The 14,515-nt window shown below is 40.0% G+C and overlaps 1 pseudogene; it reads left to right on the forward strand.

Annotated features, from left to right (window-relative positions):
- The first annotated feature begins 1,685 nt into the window (after positions 1 to 1,685).
- LOC143516399 (interferon-induced very large GTPase 1-like) lies at positions 1,686 to 13,019 on the forward strand (annotated as a pseudogene).
- Positions 13,020 to 14,515: the final 1,496 nt, after the last annotated feature.

Genomic DNA, 14,515 nt, shown 5'->3' on the forward strand with positions numbered 1-14,515 from the left:
AGCGGCGCGCGCGTTTATACTGGACGTGTGACATTCTGTGCAGTGTTCTCCGAAACGATATGCGGTGTAAAGAAACACCCGTCAAAAACAGGGGAAGGAACATTTACCTGACGAATTTTAATGTTGCATTTTGTTCCAGGTTTGAATAATGCTGAAATTTTGTCTAATACTTGAAATGCTTAAAACTGTAACTGTATTTCGTTTCACAACAAACAACTATCTGACTGAACTGTTCTCTTGTATTACATGTACAAATAAAAGCCTCTTGTAATTCCAGGGCAAAACATGAATGGGCGTTTAGAAAATAAATAACCGTTAAATAAAATATATGCTAGCTTGGTAACTAAGTTCTAATCCTACCCAAACTAGCATTATTTATACTAATATATATATATATATATATATATATATATATATATATATATATATATATATATATATATATATATATATATATATATATATATATATATACGGTCACGCGCGAAAGTGTAACTGAATCTTAACGTGACACACGCATACACGAGATATCACACTGAAGGAGTCGACAATTTGTGTGAACACTTTAAAACTCCTGTTTTAAAATTATTTTTCTTCTGTTGCAGTACTTTATGAATGGGAGTCTATGAATTTTCAATTTGCTACTAACGTAGGCTGAAGTCATGTCAGATCCAGGTCCTGAAGATAAAACAGACACACTACCAGTTGCTCATGACTCAGAAGAAATCTGCTATGACTCTAATCAAGAGGGTAAAATCAGTAACCCTGAAACAAACACTGTTTAAATCTGATCAAGAATCTATTAGTGTTTGTATTCCACAAACAGGAAATTTTACAATAATAATACAATACAATAACAATGACAAAAAACTGTTTCCATTAAGAAATTCATAAAGAAGAGACTGAAGAAGCGATTTTGTGAGCAGTTATCTACTTGTGATCAGTGTTACCACAGATACTAAAGCATTTATCAAAATGTAGCTACCAAATGACTAAAAGTTGAATTTGAAAGGTTTAATTTACAAACTAATGAAAAATGCCCCACTAGCTTTCATTACTAATTACATCAGAAAAAAGATTTTTGAAAGATTATGATGACTGGCCTTAAATGAATATATTCCTAAATAGATGCTCATCTCTATCTGTTTTTCCATCATACTGCAGACCACAGTAAGAGCACAGAGCAGACTCTCAGCAATGAAGAAAGACAAACACCAGCACAGGTAGGTATACGGTGTGATTACATACTGGACTCACTATCTGACAGCTTATTACTAAAAAAAACAGTTCAATCAGCATATTGTTTAAAGAGAAAGGAAGATTTTTTTTCAAATGTGCATTATAATAAAATATTAGCTTCTCACCCATAAACATCATAGTTGATAAATGATCACATTCATTCTTTCTAAAAGGGAGAAGGTTGTGCAGTACATGTGGCAGTGAGCCCAGAAGCAAAGCTTAAATCCTCCCAGCTTGATGTCTGCACAGAGGAGAACAGGATGGAACCAGAATCACAATCTGATGAACATGTGGACAGTGTCAACTCAGCAGACAAACCATTAAAACTGGACGTGCTCGAGATATCAAACAGTACAATACGCGAATCATCACAAGCTGATGGACCTGAAGAAATGAACAATACAACACATGGACCATCAGACTGCAGGATTTCATCTCCTAGTGAAATGAGTAAGAATGATAAAGATTTAGATTAATGAAATCGTTCCACTATTGTATAGAATTACATTGGATAGTAATTGTTTGCTTTTCTGTTCAAGATCAGGAAGGTCAGAGTCTCACCATTGTGGTGTTTGGAAACATTTCTGCAGTCTGCTTTGGAGATGAGAACATCCTACTTGGACATGAGCAAGTTCCTCCAGATCAGGCCCACTTACCCAGACAAAGAACTGTTTCAGGACGAATCATGTCAGTGATTAACATGCTTGATATACATGAGGGAGAACTTCACCTGGACCCTGTAGATGATGTAATTGATCAGTTATTGAAGGAAAACAACATCCATTCTTTCATCTTTGTTTTAAAACTTGGCCAGTTAACAGATACTGATAAGCTGGGGTTAGAGTGGCTACAGAGCAGGTTTGGTGAAGGTGTTCTACCATATGTGATGATTCTGTTCACTTATGAGAGAGAGGAGGACTGTGACACCATCATAGATGACCTGAAGAACAACAGTGTTCTAGAAGAACTGCTGAAGAAGTGTGGAGACAGATATCACACCTGCTGCAAGAGCATGAACAACCAATCAGAGATGAGGACACTGGTGGAGAAGATTGATCATCTGGTCTCTGAGAACAACCAGCACTGCTACACTGCTGAGACGTACCACATCTCATTAAGGAGCAGGAAAGACCTGCAAGACAACACAAGGGGAAAAAAGGGTGAGATCTTGAGACTTATCATAAGCCCCGCCCACGTGAGGGACGAACACAACGCAACAGTAACAGGACAACTGCCGCTGAGGATAGGGCCGACCGGCAGGGGGCCCCCCGTATCCTGACATACTCTTCACCTTTATTATTTCCAAATCTGAAAAGATGTATATTGCATATTTTTGACTGGATTTAAATACCTGAATATTTGTCTGAACAAATGTCTACAAAGTGAAACCAATAGATACTAATTTACTGGGAGAAGTACATGTTCACTTTCATAGTGGTGGTCAGAATCACTTGCGACATCAGATTCATATGTTGTACAAACACTTAAACCTTTCAGCCTTTGGTACTAAAACATTGATGGATCTTCATAAACATGAAGACTATGGCACTAGCAACAGCTTCATACCTTCCTAAATACTCAGACCCCCAGTTAAGGCAAGTGAGAAAGTGAGTTGTGTTCATTCAGGGAAATTTTATAAGACACAGACACACACAGGAAGACACAGACAAGAGACCAGAAACTGAATTATGAGACATATAGCTAAAAGAAAAAAAACTAAATGGAAGCTTTGAGAGATGAGAGGACCATGACTACAGAAAATTCTTGTTAAAAAATATAGCATCAATTTTACCTGTGTTTAATTTTCAGTGTAATTTTTCATTTTATTGCTAGATCATGGCTCTCACCTACAAAAAGATGAGGTGGACATTCCACACATCGGACAAGAACCAGCAAAAGGAGGACAGGTAACCAGTTTTCAAACACAAAGCTGCACTATTGATGGCCACTGGCGACCCAGGAGAGGTGCAAGCACCCCTACGGTGGCCAACGCCAGTGCACACTCCCCAGTGGTGCCAAGGAGCGATGGGTGTCCCAGAGGGCCTCCTAGTGGTGATCAGGAGAGGTGCAAGCCCCCCTTCCATGGCCCATGGCCAAGGGGTGGCAGTAGGGGCACAGACCAGTGTTGGCCACTGTACGAGTGTGTGCAGCTCTGCTATCGAACATTCAGATGGTGACGGGCTGACGTCATCTCCTTGGTAGTACTCTTTCTTGAAATTCTTGAAATAACCAAACTTTCAGTGTGTGGCCTAACACCATGTATGGAGGTACAATTTGCTGAAACATTCATGCAAAGGTTACTGATGATTGATTATAAAGCAAGAGACATTACAGAAACAGCAAGTCATGTGGATATCAATACAGAACAGGAACAAGAAAGCGATGATTTTGCTGACTTTATTTCCAAAAAGTCAACAAGCTCAGACAAGAAAAATGACAAAAAACATCCCATCCACCCCATGGATTTCCAGATGGCGGTGCTCCACTGCTCAGACAGCTTCCTAAAGCAGCTCATAGTGACCAAACTGTCCCAGTGTCAGTACGCTCTGCCTCTGTTAGTGCCTGATCCCTTCACCAGAGAGATTGAGTTTCCTCTGTGGACATCAATCAATCAATCAATCAAATTTTATTTATATAGCGCTTTTTACAACAGTTGTTGTCACAAAGCAGCTTTACAAGTGCCGAGTCCTAGCCCCCAGTGAGCAAGCCAAAGGCGACAGTGGCAAGGAAAAACTCCCTAGTTTTTTGCATGAGGAAGAAACCTTGAGAGGAACCAAGACTCAGGGGGGGAACCCATCCTCCTCTGGCCGACACCGGTCACCATGACAACAACAACAATATAGACAGAATGTAGACAGAATGTAAAAGATGCAATAATGTCCATTTAGACCGAAAAAGATGTAATAATGTCCATCATGGTGTAGGCATCCGGTTAGGCAGGAGGTGGCCGGCCAGGATGGATCGCTTGTCTCTCCTCATCTCATTATTCCTCAAGCAGGCGGGCAGCCATGTGGAGAAATGAAACAGGGAAAATTAGCTCTGTATGAGGACATATACGGGACAGGTAAAATTATAAACATTTCTGGAGTGTGGCAGCAACTCCGGCACTAAGTTAAATTATTACAGCCTAGCTAAAAAAAGGCAGAACCAGAAGGTAACATAGGCTTGGGGGCATTCTGAGACAATGGCATCCGTCCACTGCACTGTCAACAAACTTGAGTGACCACGAGCAGTGACAGGATGACAGCACCAGCACCCCAGTCTACCATAAAACCCTTCGTCTATGAACCCCTGGATCTGTACCTTTATCTAAGGGGGATATTAATTATCAAACGCTAGACTAAATAAGTGGGTTTTCAACCTAGATTTAAAGATTGTGACTGTGTCAGAGTCCCGGACACATTTAGGAAGATTATTCCAAAGCTGGGGGGCCTTATAAGAAAAGGCTCTTCCCCCTGCTGTTACCTTGTTAATTTGTGGAACTAATAACAGACCAGCACCCTGTGATCTTAGTTGACGTGGGGGTTCATAGTAGGAAATAAGTTCCTGGAGGTATTCAGGAGCAAGCCCGTGTAGTGCTTTGTATGCTAATAATAGAATTTTAAAATCAATACGAAATTTAACTGGGAGCCAATGCAGGGCTGATAGGACTGGTCTAATATGCTGAAATTTTCTAGTTCTGGTCAGAACTCTAGCTGCGGCATTTTGAACTACTTGAAGTTTATTTAGATTCTTATTTGAACATCCTGACAGTAGTGAATTGCAGTAGTCTAGTCTAGAGCTAACAAAGACGTGCACCAATTTTTCTGCATCATCCTGTGATAATGCATTTCTTAATTTGGCAATGTTGCGGAGATGTAGAAAAGCTATCCTAGTAGTATTATCTATATATTTATCAAATGATAGGTCGGAGTCGAGTATGACGCCTAGGTTTTTGGCTACTGTGCCAGGTGTAATGGGACAGTCTGCAAGATTAAGCATTAAATTAGGAATTTTCTGTCTTGCGGCCTTAGGGCCCACAAGGAGAACTTCTGTTTTGTCCTCATTTAATTGTAGGAAGTTTAGAGACATCCAGCATTTAATATCTCTTACACAGGCCTCAATTTTTCCTAAACTGAGTTTGTCATCGGGTTTGGCTGATATGTAAAGTTGAGTGTCATCCGCATAGCAGTGAAAATTGACACCATGTTTGTTTATAACTGTGCCCAATGGTAGCATATATAATGTAAATAATAGTGGTCCTAAGATGGAGCCTTGCGGGACCCCATATTTAACCATTGTACGTTTGGATGAAATATTATTGAGCTCTACAAACTGATAGCGATTTGTTAAGTAAGACTGAAACCATGAAAGGGCTGTGCCTGAGACTCCAACCCAGCGTTCTAACCTTTCTAGCAAGATCCTATGATCAATTGTGTCGAAAGCTGCACTAAGATCAAGAAGCACTAACAGTGATACATAGCCTTGATCTGATGCAAGGAGGAGATCATTTGTTACTTTAACTAATGCTGTTTCAGTACTGTGATGGGGCCTAAAACCAGATTGGAACTTTTCAAATGTGTTATTCCTATACAGATATAGGCATAATTGCTGGGCAACAGCTTTTTCTATGATCTTAGATATAAATGATGTGTTTGAAATGGGTCTATAATTAGACAGCACAGTCGGATCAAGATTTGGTTTCTTGATCAGAGGTTTGATAATTGCTAATTTACATGATTTGGGCATGTGACCTATTGTAATGGATGAGTTAACTATAGTTAGAAGAGGTTCAGTTACAGCTGGTAATACCTCTTTTAATAACTTTGAGGGAACTGAGTCTAATGTGCAGGTAGTACAATTTAAGGAAGAAATTATTTTCTCTAATTCTGATTTTGGGAGTGGATGAAAAGCATCAAGTTTTTCTCCTGGTATGTAATTTAAATCAATATCAACCAAACCAGATGACATACCAGTTGTATTGCTAATAAAGGGTTTTATATTTTGTCTAATATTCTCTATTTTATTATCAAAGAAATCTATAAATACATTACTAGTGAGGTTTACTGGAATCTGAGGTTCTGTGCCTGCTTGATTTTTTGTAAGTTTAGAAATAGTATTAAAAAGAAATCTAGGATTGTTTTTATTTTTCTCTATCAGTGAGGCTAAGTATGCTGAGCGTGCTTTAGTGAGTGCCCGTTTGTAGTCAATAATGCTATCCTTCCAGGCACAGTGGAATACTTCCAATTTAGTAGATCGCCATTTCCGCTCTAATTTACGTGCTATTTGTTTTAAGTTTCTAGTTTGGTCGGTGTACCATGGGGCGAGCTTTTTGGATCTAGCTTTTTTATATTTTAGTGGAGCTACTATATCTAGAGCTGATCTGCAGGTATTCTCTAAGTAGTCGGTTAGACTATCTAACTCTCCTGGATCGGATGGCGAGTGGGCTAAAGCAGTTAAGTCAGGGAGGGTTTCAATAAACTGTATTGCTGTTGTTGAATTTATTGAGCGCTTTATACACTGCCGAGGAGACGGGCGGGTATTTATGTTAAGGTGAAAATCGAATTTTACTAAATAATGATCGGAGATCGCTACGGTTTGCGGGAGTATGTTTATATTATCTACGTCGATACCCAGTGTTAATATTAGATCTAGGGTATGATTTCGATAATGTGTAGGTCCTACTACGTTTTGTTTAATGCCGACAGAGTTCAATATAGAAGTAAAAGCCCTTGTCAGTGGATCCTCCGCATTATCAAAGTGTATGTTAAAGTCTCCTACCATTATTATTTTGTCACTACATACTGCTAAATTTGCTGCAAAATCGGTGAAATCGTTTAAGAAATCTGAGTAAGGCCCTGGTGGTCTGTATACATTAGTTAGGGAGAATGTACTTTTATTTTCAGATGGACTAATTACATTAATAGACTGCATCTCAAATGAGTTTGAGATATCTAAGTATTTCTGATGAATTTCTAAACAATCACGATAGATTATACATATTCCACCTCCTCTGCCTGACAGTCTAGGTCTATGTATATAACTATATCCCACAGGAGTGGCTTCGTTTAGAGTTAAATAATCACCAGATTGAACCCACGTTTCAGTTAGACAAAGAATATCAATTTTCTGGTCTGTTATAAGTTCATTTACAAAAACTGCTTTTGAGTTGAGCGATCGAATATTGATTAATCCAATTTTCAGATCGGTCATATAGGTTGTAATAATTTGATGTGAAGTCTGAATATTAGTTAAAAACTTCGGGCGGACTATTTTCTTATGATTTAGTTTAACCCGGGGCACAGACACAGTCTCAATCCTAAGGGAACTTGGTGACGCCTCTAAGCAGCTCGCAGACAGGTTTAACCCGTTAGTCTGCGGCCTGGTCGCGACCCTGGACAGTCAGCAGCTCCTAGTGCTACTCTGCCGACTAACTAACAGGCTATGGGCTATGCTGCAAGATAATAGGGCAGCGCCATCCCGGGTGGGGTGGACACCGTCCCTGCCTAAAAGACCAGGCTTGCCCTCGAACTCTTCCCAATTATTAATAAAGCCCACTTGATTTTCTGAACACCACTTGGACATCCAGCGGTTTAGCGACGTGAGCCTGCTGTACTGCTCATCACCGCGCCGCATTGGGATGGGGCCAGAGCAGATTACGGCATCGGACATCGTCTGGGCTAATTTAACCACCTCTTTAACATTAGCCTTAGTCACCTCTGACTGCCGCAGACGTATATCGTTGGCCCCTACATGAATCACTATCCTAGAAAACCTCCTATGAGCTAACAGTCTAAGGTTGCCACTAATGTCCGGCGCTCTGGCTCCCGGTAAACAGCTGACTGTAACCGCTGGTGCCCCTACAGCTACAGCTACTTTCACGTGCCGAACTATAGAGTCTCCTATCACCAGAGTCTCCTCAGAGGGTGTAGCACTGAGCGGGGCAAACCTGTTTGACACGTGAACCGGTGAGTGGTGCTCTGGTGGGCTAGCGCTGGCGTTAGCGGTAGCTGCAGCCCTCGCTCTCCGACTACGCCGCCGAGACGTCACCCATTCGCCCCGCTGTGAGGGCTCTATCGCCGGAGTCGCGGAGGCGCTAGTTCTCCCTGGCGCGTCCACACCTACTACTGACCCTGTCCCTGTCTCTCTATCCCTCAATAATGAGTGGACGCGTCGCTCTAAACTTTCCACTTTCGCCACAAGAGAAGTAACTAACTGGCACCTCTCACAAATACTATCACTATTACTGTCGGTGGCGAAAGGGTCTAGACTAAACATGCCACACTCCGAACACGGGAACAAACCAACACCAGCCATGAATAAATCAAAACACTTACCGTGTCTAGCCGATATATAAACTTACGCTAGCTGATTTGTGAAGGCAGAAAATTGGTCAGCGGCCGGAATAAAACCTGTAAAATGTATCTAGGAATGCAAAAGGTAAAGATTAGCACGTAAATAGATTATTATACTTTCTAGATTATTAGACATTCAGACAAATCAAGAAGAGCTGGAAGACCACAGATGCCTCTGGTAAAAAGACCACTTTAACTAAACCAGTTTATTCAGCTGAAACTCCAATGGTGGCGTTCTTCAGGCTGGGCTCTGTGTCCTCATCCAAGTCTCAGTTGATGAACAGGCTTATCAATGAAAAACACAACACATTCTTCCACAGACATTGCCCAGGCAGCAGCAGAAACCGTCTACTGATGGATGGAGTGGTGGAGATCACCTGGTACCTCCCATCTGGAACAACTGATGATCTTTTCAGTGATTGTGTCACATTTTGTAACCTCCATGGTGATGCAGAAACTAATAAGGACCAACTGGAGATTCTGACTGAAATGTCCTCTGTGAATGTTGCACTGTTAGCTGATCAGGGAAATAGTACATATATGATGGTGCTAGAGAAGCTTTTCAAAGGCCCCAAACCTTTAATTTGTCTACTTGCTGAGGATGATTCGGGTGTCAGTGGGACCAAGACCAGAAAATATATAATTGGACTTAAAGACAGAAATCAGTCAGATGTATGTACAGAACTCAGAGAAACTATCAAAAAATGTCTCTCAGAGTCATCACCTGTATTCAAACTTGAAGATTTGTGCAAAAATCAAGTGCTCAGAATTGATGAAAATCAACCTGATTGCCAGAAAGGAAAAAATTATGCAATGGAGTTAATGAGATTACTCGATGGAAATGAAGTGTATAAATTAAAGGAGAATCATCTACCCTGTCAGGGCAAACTGTGGCATGACTGGTGTGAGATGAACAAAGACTTGTATCGTCTTCAAGGAGACAACTTGGAAATGCAAAAGAGCAAAAAACAAATGGAAATTAAGCGAATCCGGGATAAACAGCATAACCATGGACTGTCTGGCCTCATGAAACAATTTATTACCACGCTGAAATCTCTAGAAGGGAATGAAAAGTCTTATTTTCTGAAATGGATTGGTATTTTCTTAGACAACTGTACTTCGGACGACCTCTCTGCCCTTCATCATGAGTATGATGAAAAGTGGACAGAACATTTAGACCTGAAAAAGAAGCATGACAAATCAGACAAAATGATACATTCCCAAACACAACTTGAGGACATTTCAGAAAAACTGAAGGCAGCAACTTTTGGTTTGGAGCACATCTTCAGAGAGATGGGCCAGATATATGAGTCATTTCGATCTGTTCAAGCACACAAGAAGGATTACATATATGAAGATCTGTCTTTTTTCCCTAAACTTGCAGCAGATCTCATCAAAACTGGGCTTCCACTGGAGCTGATGGATGGAGATGCTGCTCATGTTCCTCAGGTCTGGGTTTTAGCAGTTCTAGATGAACTCATCAAGATCCTGGGAGACCAGAGAGTGTTTGTGCTGTCAGTGTTGGGGATCCAGAGCTCTGGTAAATCCACCATGCTCAATGCCATGTTTGGACTCCAGTTTGCAGTCAGTGCAGGCAGGTGCACCAGAGGAGCCTTCATGCAGCTGGTCAAAGTGTCAGAGGAGATGAAGACAGAGCTGAAGTTTGACTACATTCTAGTTGTTGACACTGAAGGGCTCAGAGCACTTGAGCTTGCAGGGAAATCTACCAGGAATCACGATAATGAACTCGCCACATTTGTCATAGGTCTTGGAAATATGACCTTGGTCAACATTTTTGGAGAGAACCCTGCTGAGATGCAGGACATCCTTCAGATTGTAGTTCAGGCCTTCCTGAGGATGAAGAAGGTCAGACTGAGACCAAGCTGCATGTTTGTACATCAGAATGTTGGAGATATTACAGCTGGAGAGAAGAACATGGAAGGAAGGAGACGATTGCAGGAGAAACTGGATGAGATGACAAAACTGGCAGCCAAAGAAGAAGACAGTCATGCAGAGTGTTTCAGTGATGTCATCGCATTCAATGTTCAGACAGATGTGAAGTACTTTGCACAGCTGTGGGAGGGCAGTCCACCCATGGCTCCACCAAACCCATGTTACAGCAGAAATGTTCAGGAGCTGAAGAATGCCATTTTCAAAAAATCTATGAAGTCACAAGCCATCACACTCTCACAGTTTAAAGCAAGATTCAGTGATCTTTGGAATGCGTTGTTGAATGAGAACTTTGTATTTAGCTTCAAAAACACCTTGGAAATTGCAGTCTACCGAAAACTGGAAACAGAGTTTGGAAAATGGACCTGGTCCCTCAGGAGAACCATGTTAGACATTGAAGAAAAAATGCACAACAGAATTGAAAATGGAAAACTGGAAAAGATTGAGGAAAAAGACCTTTATGCACATGTAAAAACAACCAGAGAAGAAGTGAATAAATCTATGAAGCTGTACTTTGAAGAAGAGGGAGATAAAGAAATTTAAATTCAGTGGCAAGTGAGATGTGAAAACAAAATTAAACATCTTGTCGAACACCTTATTAAAGAGACAAAAACAAAACTGAATGAAGTGATTCAACAGCGAAATGCACGAGAGAAGTTCAAAAACAACAAGAAAGAGTATCATGAAAAACTTTTCAATATGAGCAAAGTACTTGCTCTGAAACTAAAAGGTACAGAAAAAAATGAAAAAGTTCTCAAACAAGAATTTGACAAAGTGTGGGATAAATGGGTCACTGAACTCACGCAAGACACACCTTCAGAGAAAACCATAGATGTTTGGAACGATGCCATACAGTTTATATCTAGCAGCAATGAGGAGGCTTTAGTTTATGAACGACTAGTTCAGAAAAACTACACAAATATGGATAAACTGGAAAGTTTTTCACATTACATTATTTTGAAAAAGCATGAAGAGCTTTGTGAAAAAAGTGAACACAAAAAAGGAGAAATGGCAAGAACACCCGCATTAGTGTCAGTCTGGAACACCGTCACTGCGGTGTTTAGAGACGGAAACAACCAGCAGAAAGAATCTCAGTCTGTGAGAAATCTACAAGATCACATGCAATTAAAATATCTGACAAAACAAATCATTCAAGAAACTGAGGGAATGATCAAAAACATGAAAATTGCAAAACTAGGATACAAAGACAGCTATATTCAAGAACTAACAGACCATGTCAAACACAGAGTAAAGTGGTATCAAGCTGAAAATAAAAGGTTTAAACTCAAGAAGGAATTCACCCTGGATCTCTGCCTCCATGTGTGTGACCTTGCAAAACACAGATTCACTGAGCTCCACAAAGGGTTCAGAGACACAAATGATCCAAGAGTGTATCTGGAAAAGCAGAAACCTCAGTATTACACTGTGTTCAGAAACTACTGCAGAGGGGCTACAGCCACAGCAGTGTTTGGTGAACTTCTCTGCAGCAATCTTGAGTCATCTATCCTGCAAGCGGTGTACAATAAAACCGCTCTAGATCTGACCACACAGATGAGGTCAAACATGCCAGCACTTAATGGCAATAGGTCAAATCTTGAGAAACATATTCTGAAATCCCTTGCAGAGGAGGAAGACTTTGAGCAGTATGTAGAATACATTCATTTTCCCCAACAACACTTCCAGCATTTCATTGAAGAAAAGTTTAATCAGTACATTACCCAAAATGGCAACTTGGTTCTGAAACTTTTCAAAGGAAATCTGAAAGACAAAGAACAGAGAGTCATTAACTCTGTGCACATCGCAACTGAAGATACCAAGAAGAACTCTGGTGATGCACACATGTGGCTGAGAAGGTTTTCAAATTCACTGACAGATGAGCTGAGCTGTAAAGAGATAATCTGTGTGGATTACAAGGAAATCACAGACTTTGATTTTCTTGGGAAGATTATAAGTGATGGTCTCAGAAATATGATGTCAAAGCAACACAAGAAATTTAACAGTGTAAAAGACATTAAAATGGAGAACTTTAGGAACAAGCCCGATGAGATCCTGATTGAGCACTTCTGCAGGTGCTGCTGGGAACAGTGTCCATTCTGTTATGCCATCTGCACCAACACGATGGAGGACCATGATGGAGATCACAGCGTCCCTTTCCACCGAGTAAATGGAGTCAGTGGATTCAGTACCAGAGGTACAACAAATCTCTGTGCTGATTTCTGCACAACTGTTGTGCAAAGTGATAGACAGTTTTACCCCAATAAATCAGATTGGTTAGTACCCTACAAACAATACAGAACAGCAGGTGACAGGTTTGCCAAGTGGAGCATCACACCAGATAACTCTGAGTTGCCATACTGGAAGTGGTTTGTGTGCACATTCCAGAAGGATCTAGAGAATCATTATAAGAAAACATTTCAAGGACATGGTCAGATTCCTGAAGAATGGAGAAAGTACACAAAGGAGGACGCTGTTGGGAGTTTAGACTTACACATTTAATTGGATGTACGTATATAAATATTACATTACATATACATCATAATAGGAAAAGAAAAATTAAAGTAAAATGCAACACATCCCTCAACACATGCCTCTGTAAAATACAGTGAAGTTGCAACAAAAGATCAAGCAAATAGACATTTTTTTTGCTTGTACAGTACGGAAACTTTAACTTGAAAATGAACCATAGATTTATGCATACAAAAAAAAACCATCTGGAATGTAGCACTATTATGCCCGATTGGAACTGTAAAATGCTTTTTTGACACTTTAGCCATGCTTATAATTCTTACTGTTGTATTTTTCGTGCCCATTATGGCTGTATTGATGACAACAATCTACCGTAATTTAAGTGTTTCACAATATCAACATCAAGTTTTTTTTTCTTTTTTATTGAATGCAAAGGATTCCTACTCAAGACATTAGGCCTATAAGGGTATGCCTGAAATATGTTTTCTAGTAACTCTTTCTATCAAGTACCTTACTAATCTTTCAAATAAATAACAATTTTAAAGATATATTATTAGTAATTGGTTTCTGTGGTGATTTGGGGTTTGAGGAGGACGGTTTTGATCTTTCTGGATTTTCTTTCTTTTGGCTGATTTACTGATTTATTACTGATTTATTATAGGTACTTATGACTATAAATATAAAGTTACAATGTTGAAGACAGTAATAAATCTAGGTCCAAGTCCATAAATAAAAAAAGTATTATTGTCAAAAATGACCCAGAAAGAAAGAACATTTCTATTCTCACAACAGAGACCAACTCCCTATTTCCCTTCAGTACCCCTTTATACACAGACCCCAGGAATTGTAACTCAAAATCCCAAAATCATTTTTCTATGACATGACCTCATTGAGATTTTTCAACAAATTTACCCGTTTGTAGATCGCAGATCTACAGTCCCACCTAGTGACCTAGTGACTTATTTTTATATTCAGTGGTGTATTCAGTCCTGCACACACCGTTTTAGGTATAATTATGAGTAGCTACTGAAAGAATAATCTATCAGTCGCGGCTGGTCAATATGAAGCGTTGGGGCTCCGCCCCCTTAATATTGTTCTGATATTAAAATGAGTTTATTATAAACTGCGATAGTGAGGAAATTATTTAGTCACTCTGTGTGTCTAATAGCCATGTTTGAATTTATTAAAAGAGTAAACACATAATTGTATTTAATTGCCTACATTGTGCACACGTCCTGTGCGGGCCGCCGGTGTAGCGGATACATATGTTAGTTTATGGATTATGAACGGGGCACCATCCTGATTGCTCAGGAACCAGTATTGTGATAACGGAGATGGTGGAATATGGTTTAATCAGTCTCATTACTAAAGGGTTAAGTTCTGATTCCACGCAGTGACCTAATACCATCGACCAAAATATGCATTTACCACCATGACCGGATGAATAAATGTCTACATTTATTAAATGGTTAATATTACAATTGATATAAAGAATAGCATATTGTAACGATCTGCGCTGGGCAGAA

Source organism: Brachyhypopomus gauderio, chromosome 6, assembly GCF_052324685.1.
Source record: "Brachyhypopomus gauderio isolate BG-103 chromosome 6, BGAUD_0.2, whole genome shotgun sequence".
Classification (NCBI taxonomy): domain Eukaryota; kingdom Metazoa; phylum Chordata; class Actinopteri; order Gymnotiformes; family Hypopomidae; genus Brachyhypopomus; species Brachyhypopomus gauderio.